Here is a 17,077-nt window from a genome sequence, read left to right as displayed (position 1 = left end):
TTATGTTTTACATAAAAAACAACAGGTCATCGCTACCAAAAAATCATCATCATCATCATCATCATCGCCAGGTTATAAGCATCTTCCGTCAAGTTTTCAAACTTTTCAAAATATAGACTCTTACTATTATGAAATAAATTAGAAGGCAAGAATAGGTTCTGGAAACCCCACTGCATTTGCTATTTACCCAATCAATACTATTTTTGTTTGAGGAGTTTCGCAACCACATTTTAAAGAGGACTAGAAAGAACATTTTAAGAAAATAAGTCACAATCCAAACCAAAACATCCCGGTGATTCTTGGGTTGTTTCTCGCCTAGTCGCTGTGGCAATGTACCTCTTAGAGCCGACCGACTCTCTACCGGTGAGGGCCAGGCGGAGCAGCCCTAAGTCCAGCTCCCGGTCGCGGCAGAGGCCCTGCGACGAGCCCTTCCTTCCGGGACCCCTCTTTCCGCCAACCCAGAGTTCTGATGACAGAACAGCCCCCCACACACACACCCCGGCCTAAGCACACCGGCCCGCGTCGCAGAGGCCGTCAGGAGGGGAAGCACCTGTTCGTCTTCCCCAACACGTACGTCGCCCCTCTGCAATGCCCGCAACCTCGGGGACCCGGCCCAAGTGGTCCCCAAACAACTCACTTCCAACAGCGCCGGCTCCCGCGGTGGCCGCAATTTGAATGGGCGCCGCGCCGTCTGATTGGCTGCTGGACATCGCGTCGTGCGCCGCGCCTTCACTTCCTCCCGCCCCCCGGAAGCTCCGGCGCCTGGGTTCGGGCCTCTGAGTCTAAAAGGACCCACCCCGCCCTCATCTCCCGGGCAACGGCGTCACGCCTACCCGGACCCCAGCTGGAGCCGCAGTAAATCCCAACAGAAGCTGGGCAGGGATCTAGGCTGCTACCGGCGCCCAGCTAAAATGAGTTTTAAAGGAAAAACGTGACAAATGACACTCGTGTCGTTCTTTAATATAAATCAAAGCGTAGTCTGTCCTGTTTACATCGAAGAGACTTCACATTGTAAATGACTGTATACCCCTAGTTTTATCTTAATAATTAATACTTTTCTAATATTTCTTATGCAAGCCGTTGAGGTAGAAAATGTACTCGATGTCTTACATGATTTATTTAATCTTGAATATCTTCTGAAATAAGGATTAATATTATCCTCACTTTACAGATGAGTAACTGAGGTTTAGAGTTTACAAACTTGTTAAAGATCAGACAACTTGCAAGTGGCCTGACTACAGTCCAAAGCTGATGTCATAAGATTTAATTCAGTTTCAAAATGTTCCAATAATAATATATTCCAAAAAATAACCAGCTTAATGGGAAAGACTCTAGCCAAACATATATTCTAAAGCAACAGTATTTTTTTAATGGCACACGATGGAAATGTACTCAACAGGATAGAAGGGAAAACAGAAGCAGCTTCAACTATCTAGAAAAGTCGGATGACAAAGTTGTCATTCTAAAACTCACTCTAAAGAATCTCTCCAAAATTTAGTTATAGGGAAACTGTCAGAAAATAGAATATATTTGTCAAAATCTATTGGGAAAATGTTCATTCAGTTGATAATCAAGAGGATATGACAACTGAATATGAGAATTTTAAATTCTCATGAGAATTTTAAATTTATATAGCTTAAAATAATAGAAGTAAAATGTAAGATAACCAAAAATATAGTAAATGTTACAGAGGTGGGCTGGGGATATAACTCAGTTGGTAGAGTGCTTGCCTCGCATGCACAAGGCCTTGGGTTCAGTCCGCAGCATCACCAAAAGAAAAGGAAAGTGACAGAGGTGTAAAGATGTTTTTAGTTTTATAGAAAATAAATAGATGATAAAATTTTACACAAAATAGTCCACATACATACAAAAATAATACATGTAAAAATATATTGCAAATACTCAAATATTAAAAGCAAGTTTTTAAAAAGGAATAAAATAATTTATTTCATTTTGGTGCTAATGATTTTGCACCAAAATAAAAAAAATAACATACCTACTAATATAAATTGGAATGCTTCTTGAAGACAGAATCAGAGTGCATTCCTAGTGTTTAGTATAGGCCTGATATATATTTTAGATGCTCAATAAATATTTGCTGAGTGAATAACAAACCATTCTAAAAAGTAGTATAATGTATTGGAAGAATCACAAAGGTATTCATACCTTTTGACATAGAAACTGCATAACAGAAGTTTATTCTAAGAAAATATTTTAGTAAACCAGGAAAGTCACAGGAATATTCTCTATCCATACTAGGTCCAATTCACTTTGAATGTTTAAAAATGAGGGAAAATTAATAGTGTTGCAATTATTGTGTCCATTTAAGTTATACAGTTATTATAAATTAAATAGAATCAGACAATGCTGGGCTATAGACTAAGTCATAATCTGTCCATGAGACTACGAGCTCAAGGTAAAGTGGGACCTTGTCTGTCTCACCCTTTTCTCCCTGGAAGGGAATCTTCACAAGACTTCACAGAACATAGCCAAACTCCCCTCTTCTTATTTTTTCTCTGTTAGAAACCCCTGATTTAATTTCAACTACAGGATTAAGAGCCCACAAAACCAAGAGCCACCTGTTACTTATCTCCAGGTTATACAAGAGGGATTTTCACCTCCTGGTTATTAAACGAAGATGGCACTTTTCTCTGCAAATCCTGTCCAAAGCTGACTAGCAGAGAAAAGTCACTTAACCTCTAAGTGACTCGGGTTTCTCAACTGGAAATTGCAGATGATAATGTTACCTATCCTGAAGAGTCATAATAAGGATTAAATTAAATAACGTATGCAGTGCTCAACATCAAATTTGATTCAGGATTAATGCTTAATAAACTTTAGTTTCTAAATTACATAGCCTAATGTAATTCTTCAAAGCATTGAAAAGCCCTATTCAAGGCTAGTGCTGAGGAACTAGGATTCTACATTTTGGGGCTGTCTGTTATAATGATAGTGACACATTTTATGAAGGATGAGGATTATTATTTAATCCCTAGAAATAACCAACATGATGAAATAGTGAGTCCTTTTGTAAAGGGCTCACTGTGCTCTATTAAAAACTAGGAGAGGACAATGAAATATTGTCTCTAAGAGGGAGCAGTACTAATCTCTGTTTTGCTCCAATTTGATTAAATTTAAAAAAAATAAAGACTGTGGTTTTTTTTTGTTTGTTTGTTTGTTTTTTTTTTTTTTTTTTTTTTTGAAGGACAAGAAAAATGAGTCTAAGAGAGGAAGATTTGGCTAATACAAAGTTTGTAGAAAGTAAACAATCTGGCATTTCTCAATTCTTTTCAAGCCTTGGTTCCTCTGAATTGGTGACCAGATCCCCCCTGACTCAGAGCGGGTGGGGGTGGGGGGTGGGGGGATGCCAAGGCCTTCTCCAACACATGAAGCCAGCAGGCAATGTCAGAGCCTTTCTCTACCATTTAGGCAGCTGGAGAGCTGTGTTACTGCCAACACAGCAGCTGTTTAAAAGGTCCTATATTTTCAAGTCTGTCTTCAAGTTTGACTCATTAAAATAATAGTTCTTTTAGGAGATTAGACTCAAAGACCTGTTATTTCATAATCACAAGCCTAACTCTACATTCTAACTAGACTCAGAGGGGAATAAGGAGAATTTGGAACATAAAGAACTGGAGCAAGAGCACAAAGTGATAGGATGGGGTGACGGGGTGCACTCAATACTAGAGTCGTTCACCTTCGGCAATGGAGATCTTCTTGCTGGTCTTACAGTTCCTTGACCCAAAGGGCTCTGTGGCTTCCACGGTGTGTTCTTTCCCTCTTTCACCCTCCCCAGGGCCACATGCTTGCCATCCAATCACTCAGTGTTGGCAGTGCAGATGAAACACTAGGAATCCTTTGTGTTGAGTAGAGTATTTGCCGTGGACAAGAAGCTAGCACTTGTATGCCGCAGGATGAAGTTCTCATTGTCAAATTTATTCCCATAGATGGATTTGCTGCCAGTGCCATTATGGCATGTGAACTCTCCCTGGCACATGAATTCAAGAATAATTCTGCGAAAGCAGGAACCCTCTTAACCCAATGCTTTCTCTCCAGTGTGAAAAGTTTCCTGCTGTTTCAGAATTTTGTTTGCAAAGAGCAGGAAAGAGACACAGCCCAAGGGCTCGCCATCAGCACAGGATGTTGGACACCTGGGTGGAATTGATGTTGAATGTGAGGTTGAAGGTGGCTGGCAGCAGGCAGTTTGGGGCAACAGGGATTTCTGCAAAGCCACTTACCTGGCTTCTTTACCTGTAATAGGAGATAATAAATCAATGATTGATAGAAAAATTAATTAGATAAGATATTTGAAAAATTAGGTAAGATATATGAAACAACTTTTAAAACATTACATACTACTGTATATAAATTAAAGTAGTTACATGTGTGACGATATACAGTTAATACTCAAATAATTTAGATTAAAATAGTAAAGTATATGAAAATAGGTAATACATATTATTTATTCCATGCACATTGCATGGAATATAAGGACACCACAAATATGAATGAAATCAGAACTAATTGCATCTTGAGTCACCTGAGATTATTCGACTAATACATTTTTTTTTCTTATTTCTTTCAGCTGCAGACTTACCTTCATGTAATCCCTTCTTTCATTCTGACTTTAGAAAAATACTCCTTAGGGCTACTCCTGCTCCTTGTCCTGGATTCATCTTCTCCATCGCCCCATTGACCTCTCTTCATCAAATTTTTCCTGTCTTCCCTCCATCTTCAGCGTGTCTCTCATCTAAAAAAAAAAAAAAAAAATAGATGCCCCACCCACCCAGATCTTCTTGCTGTCTAGCTCCTCCTCTATCTCTTTTTGCCTTTCATGTCCTGGCTCCCCTTAGAGAGGTGTGCACCAGGTCTAGAGGGGTGTGAAGCCCTTTGGATTCATGGGGGAGAGGCTTCAGGAGGGCTGTTAGCCTGGACAAGCAGAAAGCCCAGAGAACACAAGACTGTGAACCTAAAGAAACTACTAAGAAGTAACAACTGTCATTAAAACCAAGAAGGGTGGGCTGGAGTAGAGCACTTGCCTGGCATGTGTGAGGTACTGGGTTCGATTCTCAGCACCACATATAAATAAATAAATAAAGGTCCATCTACAACTTAGATATATGTATTCATATAAAATTTAAAAAAAACAAGAAGGAATAAAGGGCCTATAAGGCTCAAATTATTGGGATATCAGTAAATTTAAGAATGGAGATAAAGGAGAAAAAGGTACAAATGAGCAAGAGAGTCTGGGACATTCTTCATAAACCCTGCTGGAACGTCTGTCCACAGCTTGCTCTTGCAGAATGCTGACCTCCAGGTACATGATTGGACCAAGGATATGATAGGGACAAGGACAGGTTACTTATGCCTTTCTCTCGATCTTCAGCTCCTTCTGTCTCAGCCTCCCAAGTCGCTGGGATTACAGGAGTGCACTACATCCAGTTCCCTGACTTCTTTTACATAAGACTGAAATAAATGTCTGTTTTAAAAGTTACCTATTATTTATGTTTTCTGCAGTCCAACATGGTTGTTTTTCTTTTTTATGTTTTTTTGTTTGTTTGTTTTTGCAGCCCAATTCTTTTTTTTAACATTTATTTTTTAGGTGTAGATGGACTCAGCACAATATCTTTATTTTTATGTGGTGCTGAGGATCGAACCAGGGTCCTGCCCATGCTAGGTGAGCGCTCTACCGCTGAGCCACAATCCCAGCCCCTGCAGCCCAATTCTAATAAATGCAATTACCTTTACCCACAAAATAAACAAATAGAATTCCATAGGCCCGTGACCTGGCCCTCCTTTGTGCCTTCTGCCACAGCCCCCACCCTGATATCTTGCACTTTATTCTCAGCCATTTCAAAGCACTTAAGATTCTCTGAATATACCATGTGTGTCTTTGCATGTGCTGCCTGGTGCTCAGATAGGTATCAGGGAACAGGTGTTCTCAGCCTGCTTCCATCCTTCTAAACTGGGGTCCCTGCATAGACTCCCATTCAGGCAAGACAGTTTTCTAGAAGCTCTGCTATATGAACCAGGCTGACAACAAGTGAACTCTTGAGCAAATAAACCATACAGTAATTCTGATAGTGAAAGCGAGTATTTTTTCGAAAAGTCCACCAGAGGGAGACAAACAGAAATGAAACACAGGTTTTCAGAAGTGAAGCAAGCACATTTTGAAGCCTTCTGGATTTTTTAAGATTTAAAGAAAAATCATTGACTAATGAACATTAATGGTCTCTCAGGACACATATTTATTACGATTCAGCTTATTTCATAATTTTTTGATTATTAAAACGTGGGATGTATTTTCCTGCTTTGTAGGTGTTCATAATTAGTTAACGTTTGGGTCAATAACTAATACTTTTAAAATCCAAAGGATAAGGCAGAAGGTGTGGAGAAATGATAGGGGTGCCACACTGGAATTCCACCTGTGGCTCTGTCACAACTTCAGAGTGGGATGGTCAAAATCTCCTAATTGCAATTTTCTCAGGTATGAAACAAATTTACTGGATTGAATCGTCATGGGTAACAAGTCCTGAGTCCTTTCTTAGCGCAAAACACATACATTATCTCATTGAACTCCATTACCCATTACGAAACTAAGTTTCCAAACAAATAACTTGCCTGATATCATATACCTATAAGTCACAGAGCCAGGTCAGAACTCAGGAAATGCACCATCACTGTCTACACTCTGTGTCCCTACCCTGTACAGCTGTTTTCATAAAGATTTCTGTGACATAAGAGTTAAACAGACTGCATGAATATAGCAATAGTTTGAATTCTGTTATATTCCATATTTTTCTTCTAAATTCTGTGTTCGGCCAAGGGTCCTGGAATTATGAAATATAATATGCTTATATCATATAATAAGTAGAATAAATACATATTTTTGTTCTAATTAGTTATACATGATAGCAAAATGCATTTTGACACATTATAAATAAATGGAGTATAATTTCTCATTCATCTGGTTGTACACGACGTAGAGTTACATGGGTCATGCAATCATATATGCACATAGGAATCATAATGTCTGATTCATTCTACTCTCATTCCTACCCCCTGCTTATCCTTTTTGACCTGGTCTAGTATGGCTGATGAAGCCTTTATGAATTCTGTTGTGATCACTCATTGAAAAAATATTTAGCAATACTGCCAGTAATTTTAACAGAAGCAATTACGTTAAGTAGTAATCCTTTTTAATATATAAATGAAAAAAACTCAGGGATTAGCAAATATTACTGAATGCTCTTTTTCTCTTTGAATGTTGCTGGTCTTGTTCCAGGGAAGATTAGTAAGATTTAAAAGATAATGTCAACCCCAGAGCCTACTGGGTAACCTTTTTTTACTTAAAGGAAGCTGTGGGTCTTGCGTGAAGTTCATGTAGGAAGAACAATTGTTTTTAAAGGCCAAGTTTAAATTTTATCAGGGGTCTTCTTTTTCCACTGTGCTTTGCCAACATGGCCCAAGGTCACTTTTGACATCCTGTTGACAATATTGCTGATTCCTCTAAGCCAACTGCAGCTCTTAAGTAGAGAATGAAAGAGCTTCTAGCCACTACCTTCGAGCAGATTTTTTAAAAGGCATTGGATGATCTCAAAAAGGAGGTGGAGTGGCCACAAACCAGCTATCTCCAAAATAGTTTGTAATCTAATTTTGTTTTATTATAAAGGTCAGTACTAGTAGTGTCCTGAATGTCCAGAACTGTCTAGAATGATACACATTTAGTTGTTTTTATTGAAAGGAAAGTGACCAAAACACTCAGAGTGACCAAGAGATCTTTATTGCAGCAGTGCAAAAGAGGAGAAAAAGAGAGAGAGAAGAAAGAGAGAGCAAGGGAGAGCGAAAGCAAGAGAGGGAGTCAGAGAGAGCAAGAGCAAGAAAGAAGGGCCTGGAAGGAGGGAGTTTTTATAGCCCAAATCTAATGGGGTAGTCTGCAAGCTGCCTTGTTGGCGTACAATGATTGGATCACCCAGTAGTTGCTAAGGGTGTCATCTTCTCCCTTCAGGCAAATGGGGCAGGGGTCAGATGTGGGTTTCTGTTGCACCAGACCAGTGGGGGTAGAGTGTTCAGCCTTGAGTGGGGTTGAGTGTTCAGACTTGACGCAAAACAGGTGATAAAGGACCAAACAGAGCGGGGTTTGGGTGCGTGGGTTATCCTGCAGCTAACATTTGCTCAGCCTGCCCTGCAGACAACATAGTTCAGCTTGTCCTGCACCTAACATTTATAATCATGTTTTAATGGCATATTCACAAGAATCATTTTTTTAAATTTAAAAGTAGCATAAAACCAATTTTGATAAGTGATTGCTTCTCATATCTTGGCTATAAAAGGGCAGTTGCCAAGTAAGAAGCCATCTGGATTGCAAGAATTGGACATCATATCAGTCTTTCCAGAGGGGGAGAAGGGAGTGTTTCTTCACTCTTGCAGCTTCATGAATAATTCCACACCCGTCCAATGCCTTTACCCCTTTACATAAGGCTTCATTTTTTTTTTTTTTTAGTTTAGACCACAGTCAGTTCTCTGACTCAGAAAAGGAAAAAAAAAATCCCCCATCAGAAGGAGTTCTGTTTTCATCCCCCCACAGATACAACAGTCTGAGGCACAACAGAGAGCTCCATGTTCTATTTACATCCCCTTTCCTCAGTTTCCTCTAGCGTACAAAGATGAATGTGTGGTAGCCTTGTCCATCTTCTCTGATAAACAGTGTTTCACAAGCCATGGTGCAGGTTCAGATGGACTTCATGGGTTTCATTCAGCTCATGTGAAATTGTACCCAAAGAATGAATCTGTCCAGTGTCCTTTAGTTCTCCAAGTTGTATTCTTAAAATATTAAATACCACAAGCATTCATTGATCCCCAAAGACCATTCTAGTAGACAATAATTGGGCCTGAAAAAAAGAAAATGAAAACAGTTCATCAGCTGCTCCCCTTCCCCTGAAATGCCACAAGGGAATGCAAACTGCTACCCTGAAAAAATCTGTTTCACTCTGAAAGTGTAAAGCAATGCCGTCCGAGGCAATGTGAGCTACAATCTTGTAGGAGCTGTTTTAACAGTGGTCCACTTTCTGCTTTGAGTATAGCCCTTGCTGCTCTGCCACTGCAACTTGTTTTTAAAATGGACTTGTTTCTTTCCCTGTCCCTCTCCCAGCTCTTCCCTAATCTCTCCCCATCCCTCCTCTCAGAGGAAACAGGATTACCTTTCTTCCCCATCCTAGGCAGAGTTATCTGTCCTTCAGTACACATGCACCATAGGAACAAAGAATTCCAGACTTTGGTGATGGCAACAGAAGATCTCAGAAATGACTCCCAAATTAACAAGTAAATTACAACTATAGACAGAGAAACAGGGAACGTAGCCTTTGAGTCATCTCTTTAAAAGCCCCTGTTCCTGCTGATGGGCAGAATCATGGCCTTTGGGACAGAAGTACCCTGTGTTTCTCCTTTGCTAGCAAAACAATTAACCTTCCTTTTCCTTTTTCTCAAAACCATGTCCTTATTATCGAATTGGCTTTGGAGACAAGGACTGAGCTTTCTGCAATGTGAGCTTTTGTTGGTCTCTCCTGGTGGAAGTTCACGGTTTATGCAGCTTCTGATTTCATGAAGTTGGTGACCATCCTTAACTGCTGGTTCAGTAGTAACCTGATCTCATAGGCACCTGATGAGGTTCAAGTTAATGTTAAGTTTAAAATTATTCCATATCATTATAAGGAAGAAGACCTGGTCCTCCAATACCAGATGAACAGGGAGGGAAAAGACATCTTAGCAAAGAAAACATCATGAACTAAGGTGTAGATTTGTAAAAGAGCATGCAGATTAGTAAATATATGTAATGAAAAAAGTTGATTTCCTCTTTCTCAGTATTAACTCCCCCTCCTCATAATTAATCTGGAAGCTTTATTTCAGACATACACACCAGTGAAAAGTGAAAAGTCAGCAAAAGAGGATAAACATATGAAAAGAATTGCGGGGGGCCTCTATCCAATGTTTGCAACCCCTGAACTAAAGGGTTCTTTTTGTACTGAACTTAGGAAAAGAGTGAAAAATGCCTGCAAATATATTCATCATATTTCTGAGCCCCAGACCAATGCTTCCTTTTTCTCTCTTGCTCCCTTTTTAGCACAGTGCTGGGTTAGCTTCTGAGTAACTATAAGCCCAGAATTATACCAGGATCCTAAATGAGCCGTGAGTAACCATTTACAGAGAAACCATTACTTCTTTGCTCCATAAGGAAATCCCCTGCTTGCAGCTAGACTCTTGATGATGTTATTATCTAGCCCTGGGGCACTTTCCTCATTATTTCCTGCAGTTTCACCTATTAAGGCTCCATTTAAATATATTATGGATTCTTCTTTAATGCAAGACCTTACTCTTTGTGAGACTGAATTTCATTAGCCTCGTTTCTGCCCATTTCCCTAAACTGTCCAAATCTTTAGTAATCTGGTTTATTCCTGGAATGTAGTAATTGATACTCCTCCATCACAGGCTCATCTGTAAACCTAGCTTCTTACCTAACCAATGAGCTCAATCCTCTCTTTGTATGAAAGGTAGCTAGTGTGGGGTGATTAAAATGGCCCATGGGGTGGAGGGGCAAGAGTCCTGCTTTTCTGGGGTATTGGGTGTGCATCTGCATGGGCAGGGTGGTCAGTTCTGTCCACTCTGATCTGTACCTCCTTGTATTCTACTCTTGTGCCTTGGAGTTATGAAGAGGGGAGATGAGTTTTCTCCTAAATCCTGTCTTCCTGCTCTGCTATAAATAAGTCCCAGTTCTGGCTAAAGTTTCATTTCTGCTTCCATTTCCAGGGACAAGAAAGGTTTTCACTGAGAAATGAAATAGGCAGTGGGATTCAGTCTCCTCACCATCCTCCCACCTGCTCCGTGTACCTAAGCCCCCCTCCCCCACCCTCACTGTGCCCTGAACAAAGACAAACCTGTTGGGTTCCAGGACAACTTGTGTCTCTTGGTGCTAGGAGCCACAGCAAAAATATTGATACAGGCACCTTTGGGTTTAGTGACTGCCAGCCAGCAATTCAGATTATGATTATGTTAAGTTACATTCATATGGTAATTGATCTCCTGCTGTTTATCTGGGCCGTTTCGGGACTCAGGTTACTCATGTCACTCTTGTAATGGGAGAGTTCCCATTGGTTGGGAAAGGATGGTAGGAGGGTGTTCCGGGGGAAGTGGAGCCCCCCCCCCAGGTAGAACACACGTGGTGGACCCACTTGTTAGGGGACGCACACGGCCTCTCACTAAATAAAACTTTGTCTCAGTTTGACTGGCTTGTGTTTTTGTGCCCAACCGGGTTGCAAGATTGCAAGCCGGCGTGCACTGACAGCCCAGCAGGGAAGCGCTCAGCAGTGGTGCGGCAGGCAGTGCTCGGCGGCAGCAGCGGAGCTCAGCTAGCCCGCTCGACCCGGGCCGAGTAGCCTGCAGCATCTTGGTTTTGACTCAGTGAGGTTTCTGGGATTGACTGCCCATTGCAGGTTGATGCCTTGGTACATTCAGTGCTCCAGTGCCAGTGAGGGTCCAAACCCCTGTCCAGACTCAGGCCACCTCTGTGTTTAACCAATGGCTGAGTCTATTCACTGGTAGAATGGTAAACTGGAATTTAAACCGAGGCCTTTGTACTCAAGTTTATGCTCAAGATAAAGCCATGTTTTGAAGAAGATGTGCAGACAATGCTGCATGACCATGAGAAATAAAGAGGTGTTGAAGGACAGACTGAGGCAGGGAGGCCAGAATAGGTATTGGTTCAAGTGCAAAGTAAAAAGCAACTTGATTGACATTAGGAGCAAAAATGAGGCAATTAATGTGGAGATGTAGCAGAATGGTGAAGTGCCCCTGGGTTCCATATCCAGTACTGCAAACAAATCCCTGAATAGTCATCAGCTGTCAGGAGGTGCAATTAAATAAATTAAACCTCTTTGATTCTGTTTCTTCATTTGTGAACTGATGGGGTTGACCAAAATAATCTGTCAGTTACCTTCTAGAGTCAGGGCTTACCGGCTTTAACAGTTGTTTGTGCTCAGTCTCACCAAGTAGATGGCATTCAAGTGGCTCAACATGTAAACTTTGTTCTCAGGACTTGGGCCAGGCTTTGGAGTGGCATAAGTATTGTCCAAGAGAGGTAATCTGTGGGCTACCAAAATCTACACACACTGATACTTCCAGTATCTCTCACTTCTTTCCCAGTAGTTGTTAGGAGTGAACTTCAGGGAGGTGCAGTGGCACAGGCCAAGATGTTCAAGAGGTTGAGGCAGGAGGATTCCAAGTTCAAGGCCAGACCAGGAAATTTAGTGGTAAAATAAAATAAAAAGGGCTGGAATGTAGCTCAGTGGTAGAGCACTTGCCTAGCATATGTGAAGCCCTGGGTTCAATGCCCTCACACTGCAAAAAAAAAAAAAAAAGAAGAAGAAGAAGAAAAGAAAAGAAAAAGATTGAAGCTCTAGAGCACATTGTTATCCAGCTCTACTGCATGGCCTCAGTTCTGTGTCTCATTTTCTTCATTTGTAAAATGCAGGTAACAATAGTATTTACCCCTCTTGGTCGTTATGAGAATTAACTGAGATAATGCATTTGCCTTACACAGAGCATTCCATAATGCAGATATTATCACTTTATATTTCTTGATTCCTGAAATCCTACTATTTATAATCCAAATAGGATATTTAATTGTTCCCTCAAGAAAAAAAAGAGAAAATAGCCATTTTTCCAAAGTCACGATATGAAATTAACTCATCAGAATCATTCTAACTTGAGTTACAGCCAATTTTAATTATGAGGAAGCTAGAGGGATGGGTGTGGGCACTGGTGCTGATGAGGAACAGCAGGCTTGGAGGAAAGGGCTTGTGCTTGGACGTTCAGGCAACAACAGGAGAGCACCAGTCTCCCCAAGCAGGAGGAGGAGAGGGGAAGATGGGCACAGGACAGGGCACAGCAAGGCTACCCAGCTCTGCGCCCACCGGCCGGGGCATCAGAATGTCTGAGGAGAAATGGCTGTCACTTCTAGAAACTGAGGCTTCTTCTTTTCACCCTCCCAGTAGGACTGGGCAGTGGGAGTGGAGACACTCTCTCACTTCCTATAAAGAGCGTGAGAACAATCAGCAATGGCAGCTGAAGGGGAAACAGAGTGAAGGGCACCTGTAGCCAGTGCTCTGGTAACTTAGGCTCCCCAACTTCCACCAGCCCCCTCCACCAAAACTAAACAGGAGCAGTTTGAAAAGCAACTGATAAGCCACTTCTGGGCCTCCCACAGGAATTGTCTCTTGAGGATAGAAATGTATGTCACAGATTTTGTCCACCACAGCGTCAGGAAGGGGCTTTGCAGGAGACCTCTGAAATGAATGAAAGAACAGAACACTCTCAAGACAAGTGTGTTCGGGTTTGTCATGATAATTACAGAATCTAATGAACCCTCACTTCTTGTTTCTAGAAACTTGAAAACAGTCCTTCCAAGTTTGTTTTTGACTAATGCCCATGAAGAAATACCTTACCTCCTCAGAGGAACGTACCAATGTCTGACTTCTATCAGCTCCTTCCAGGTGCCCTGAGTCTCTATTTTTATAGTTCATGTTTAACATTAATATTGATCTTATAGAATTAAATGTTCTATCATCTATTTGGGTGTTTTTAAATTATTATTGGAATAATACTGTTTTGTGTATTATTTAAAATTTTTTTCATTGTATAGCTGAGATTTTTTTTAATTATTCAAAAGCTGGGTTTGGTGGCACATACCTATAATCCCAGCAACTCTGGATGCTGAGGTAGGAGGATCCCAAGTTCACGTTCAGCCTCAGCAACTTAGCTAGGCCTTGTCTCAAAAAATAAGGGGATAGAAGATGTAGCTCAGAGGTAGAGCATTCCTGGATTCAATCCCCAGTAACGCTCCCCAAAAAGGCGATAATATATGATGTATTTATAAAAGACAGAGTACAAGTTTTATAATCACATGTACCTGGGTTTAAATCCATGTCTTACTGCACTACCTATATGTTCTTGGGGCAGTTACTCAAGTCCTCTCTGTGTCAGTTTCCTCAACTGTAAAATAGGATCATAAGAGTTGTAACAGGGTTTTTGAAAGGATCATGTGGGTTAGTGGAATATAAACTAATTGGCACATAGTAAGTTGTTAGTGTGACTTTCTTTTTTGGCCATCATAAGATTTCCATGGAAGCCAGTTTCTACTGAACAGTGCTATGTAACAAACAACTCCAAATTTCAGTGGCTTACAATAGCTCCTACTTCCTTGGTCACCAGTCTGTGAGTTGGCTAGGATGACTCTATTTCAGGCTCTGGTGAGGTTAAGGTCTGTCTCATGTGTCCTTCTTTCTAGGATCAGGCTGAAAAACAGTGGCTTCCTGCAGCATGCCAGCTTAGCTTTCCTTCCCACCCTGCCAATATTTTTTAGTTGTAGACAGACTTTATTTTATTTATTTTATGGGGTGCTGAGGATTGAACCCAGTGCCTCACACGTGCTAGGCAAGTGCTCTACCACTGAGCCACAACCCCAGCTCCTTAGCTTTCCTTTTAATGACCAGAAATTCATGGTTTTTTAAAAAATATATATTTATTTTTTTAGTTGTAGTTGGACACAATACCTTTATTTATTTATACGTGGTGATGAGGATTGAACCCAGGGTCACATGTGCTAGGCAAGCACTCTTACCACTAAGCCACAACCCCAGCCCCATAAATTCATGATCTTAAAGAAGAAATTATAATGTCTGTCTCTATATAAGGGTGTGTATGTGAATATGTGTGTCTCTGCGCGGAGGGTACTGGGGAATTAACCCAGGGGAGATTTACCACTGAACTATATGCCTAGTCCTTTATTTTTTATTTTGAAATAGGGTCTTACTAAATTGCTGAGCTTATCCTTAAATTTACAATCCTCCTGCCTTATCCTCCTGAGTCACTGGGATTACAGGCATGAATCATTGTACCCAGCTCTAAGTTTTCATAACATATAAACACAAATTTTGCCAGGTGCAGTGGTGCATGTCTATAATCTTAACAATTTGGGAGGCTGAGGTAGGAGGATCACAAGTTCAAGGCTAGCCTGGGTAGTTTAGTGAGATCCTGTTTCAAAATAAAAAGGGTTGCAGATGTAGCTCAGTAGTAAAGTGCACTTGGGTTCAATCTCCAATAAACCCCATCCCCATTTTTTTAATATATAAGTCTTATTTTATTATAAGTTATGCAGTTGTTAAATACTTGTTAAGCATTCACATAACAGAGCACAGCAATGTATTAGCAGCTCTGAGAACTAACAAAATAGGCAGAATTAGACATAGAAAAAGCCAAAGGGCTTGGGCTCTGGTCCTAGCCCTCCAACAGGCCGTGGACATAGTTCTACTTTTCCTCTTTGGGAGAGTTAAGAGGGAACAAAGAAGTGTCCAGGTGATTTCTCCAGCTCTAGATGCTTTGTTCTTAAACAGAGGAAATGGCCTTTGTTTTGAGAAGAGAAGGCCTAACACAGAGAACTTGTAAGTTGTCCTTGTATCAAAACTGAGCACAGAGAAGTGTTTATATACATGGACACTAGAATCCAACCACCTGAGTTTGGATCTTGGGCACCTTAGGAAACCCCTCTGAAACCTGTGTACCATTTAAAAAGTACCTAGCTCATAGCAAGGCAGAAGAAATAAAGATAGGCAGAAAGGAGACCAAAGGGAAGGAAAAAAGAGACTGTAGCTGAAAACCTAGATGCCCATGATCAGACTTACTCCCCAGACCCATTTTTCCTTCCCACTGGTCACTCCCAAATTTCTGAGAAATCTTAGAGTTACTGCAAAGTCACTCATTTGCAAAACTGCCTTATTTTGTTAAAGCCTATGTGCAGTGTTCACCTACACAGTGTATTTTCAGATTAGATAAAACAAGGGCACATTCCTAAGGATGTCCAAAGGAGACACTGTTGACCTGAAGATCTTAGAAAGGACCAGACCACCAGAAGCACCTTCTGATCCACAATCAAAGCACTGAGTTCACCAGGCTGATGTCGTTCCACATACCTTCCCATGCCCACTCCTCACCAGGTTTCCTTTAGAAGAGTCAAACCCCCAAAGGACTGTTGGCTCTGGAGATGGCCCACATTCTACCCTGAGAATGTGTATCTACACCTTTCACTTTCTAATAAAGCTCTGGAAGTTGCCACTAGTCTCCTCTGCCTCTTGACCTTCAGAACCTCCTTGCGATGACAATAAGGCCCTTGTGAGAATTAAATCAGTTAATTATCAAAAGTAGTTGGAACACTCTTGGACCTCCAGGAAAAGCAACAGCATCCTTCATTGCCTTTGTCAAACAGCTTGAAAGTTTAGGCTATTATTTTGTTCCTTAAAGAATCACTAAATTGCCCTGCATGGTGGTATTTGCCTACAATCCCAGCATTTTGAGAGGCTGAGACAGGAGAATTGTGAGTTCAAAGCCAGCCTCAGCAAAAAAGTGAAGCACTAAGCAACTCAATGAGACCTTGTCTCTAAATAAAAAATATACAAAATAGGGCTGGGGATGTGGCTCAGTGGTGGAGTACCCCTGAGTTCAATCCCCAGTATCAAAAAAAAAAAAAAAAAGAATCACTAAATTATACACACACACCTTTGTATATGTGCATTTGTTTTCCTTCTGGTCCTGGGTATTGAACCCAGGGGTACTTTACCACTAAGCTATATCCCTAGTCCTTTTTATTTTTTATTTTGAAACAGGATCTTGCTAAATTGCCCAGGCTGGCCTCGAACTTACAATCTTTCTGCCTCAGCCTCCCAAGTTGATGAGATTACAGGTGTGTGCCACCATGCCTGGCTCACTAAATAATTTTGATCTACAATAGTTCCTTTGCATTAGTCAGAGAAACAGTACCTATAACCTACTTAGAAAGGAATTCTATTATCTTAGAAGTAATTTAATCATTAGCAGATTAATAACCAGAGTCTATTTAAAAGAGTTCAATTAACTCAACCTTCAAGGCTTGCATTTTTTAAATTTGTTCTTTTTAGTTGTACCTGACAGTAGAACGTATTTTGACATATTATACATAATGGAGTACAACTTCCTGTTCTTCAGTTGTACATCA

At 40.8% G+C, this 17,077-nt stretch overlaps 1 pseudogene; it reads right to left on the bottom strand.

The window, feature by feature from the left end:
* Positions 1–3,683: 3,683 nt before the first annotated feature.
* LOC113188697 (peptidyl-prolyl cis-trans isomerase A pseudogene) lies at positions 3,684–3,997 on the bottom strand (annotated as a pseudogene).
* Between the last annotated feature and the right edge of the window lie 13,080 nt (positions 3,998–17,077).

The sequence above is a fragment of the Urocitellus parryii genome, chromosome 9 (genome assembly GCF_045843805.1).
Source record: "Urocitellus parryii isolate mUroPar1 chromosome 9, mUroPar1.hap1, whole genome shotgun sequence".
Classification (NCBI taxonomy): Eukaryota; Metazoa; Chordata; class Mammalia; order Rodentia; family Sciuridae; genus Urocitellus; species Urocitellus parryii.
This window is presented reverse-complemented; position numbering and strand designations above follow the sequence as displayed.